The following is a 1920-nucleotide window of genomic DNA, read 5'->3' as shown; positions in this document are numbered from 1 at the left end:
GCGAATTACTTCTGTTACACGATTTATTAGGTCCGTTTGTGTCCGTTTGTGTACTTTAAAAAAGTATTGTCTAATTACAGTCACACACACAGTATCGTTTTAGCACATTTTACATATTTTATTTTAGCATACTTTAAATGCTTCTACACTGTTAAATTTTATAGCATCAGATTGAAGCTAATTTAAATCGCGACTCCTATATTAAATATACTGTTGTTTTATATACTAAAACGATAATTAATTTGATACCACATCAATTTCTAATTAATACTGCATAGTGTCAAATTTATATTTTATAGTATAAAATAATATATTTTTAGTAGAAGCAATGACGACTTAAATTAAGTTAAATTTAACAGTGATACCTTTTTATAATTGTACACAGTGATAATAATAAAATAACATATAATTGCGAGTTTTACACAAAATAGTAAAATACAGTCCTAATCTCACACGAGATATTTCCTATATTTATTCATAAAATATTATACTTATATTTACGTATGTCATTCGTATTAAAAATATTCTTTCTTTTTCCTTTACATTTATATCTTTGCGTAAAAAGAAAAGTATTTTTCAAGCGAGAACAACTTCCGCGTAAACGATACCTGCTTCTGTGCACCTTCTGAAAATTAAAAGGCAACACCTGTACCCCCGTACACTCGCACGCTGCAAGATGCCGCTCTTGCGGGCGATGTAACATAATGAGGCGAGACGGAGAGAGTGAACGCGCAACGAAAGCGACCGGGGCCCGCCCGGCGCTCGATAATCGCCAGAAATTCCCGATTATTAAGCGTACAGGTGTTTACACCGGGGAACCAATTCCGGATCTGCCCGAGACGCCTCCGAGGAATACGCCGCGCGCGTACCACGTTCTCGCGCGCGAACGACTCGTGAGGAACACCCAACACTGGATCGAGTGCGCGTTGCCGTTGCTTTCTTGCAGAAAGAAATTCGCTTGAGTTGCAGCTGGTACTTTTTGCACCGTCCAAACTCAAGATGACTGCGCGATAATTGTGCAATGTTGATTTTATGACGAAGATGCATTACGTTCACCTCGTCTGTACAATTAATATGTCAATTACACGTGAAACGTTGAAACGTTTTTATATCAGTCTAAGATGATCGATTGATAATTCTGAATATCAATTAAAATCTATGTATAAATTTATGTATAAATTAAATGGTAAAACGTCGCTCTTATTATTCAACTTCGAGTAGGCTTTCTTTAACAAGCTCCACCTCGAGCTTTGTTCGATATTTAATATCAACGTCACTTAAAAATCTAATAAGATATCAAATTGCGAAAAGGCTTCCGATCGGCTGAATAAAAAAATTCCATCCCAGTTTTACGCGAAAACTATAACTATACTTTGCGTTTGCACTTAAAAACTTAGGGATGAGGAATACGTAGATGCAATTAGTTTCAGTGACACTTTATCGAATAAACCATAATTACCCGCACCTGAACGGGCACACGAGAGAGTCGCGGGGCTCTTTTCAAGATCGCGGATCAATTCGTCGTTGCGAGGGTAACGCGCGCCGGCAGGCTTGTTAATGCAAATTTCGCTGTCGTGCCCCCGTTTCACCTCCCCTTCGCTCCCTCCTCCATCGCGAAGCGTTTCACCCTAATTTCCTGCGCCGTAGCACCTGACGGTGCACGAAGTGCAGCGCTGCTCGCGTGCTCACCCAGCAGCTTCCGGTTCCGGCGCGTGCTTAAGCATTCCGGCTGTTTGCACTCGCGAGCGTGAACACGTTGAATACGCACACAAACACACACACACACACACACACACACACACACATATCCACCTGCTCGAGCATACTGAACGGCCGCTGCCACTCTGTTTAGTACCTTCTCCCTGCATTATGCACCTGATGCATCGAGAAGCGGCGCTCTTCGTAGATCGACAGATAGAG

This window comes from Trachymyrmex septentrionalis, unplaced genomic scaffold, assembly GCF_001594115.1.
Source record: "Trachymyrmex septentrionalis isolate Tsep2-gDNA-1 unplaced genomic scaffold, Tsep1.0 scaffold24, whole genome shotgun sequence".
Lineage (NCBI taxonomy): Eukaryota > Metazoa > Arthropoda > Insecta > Hymenoptera > Formicidae > Trachymyrmex > Trachymyrmex septentrionalis.
The sequence above is the reverse complement of the archived record's forward strand: the minus strand, read 5'-3'. Positions refer to the sequence as shown.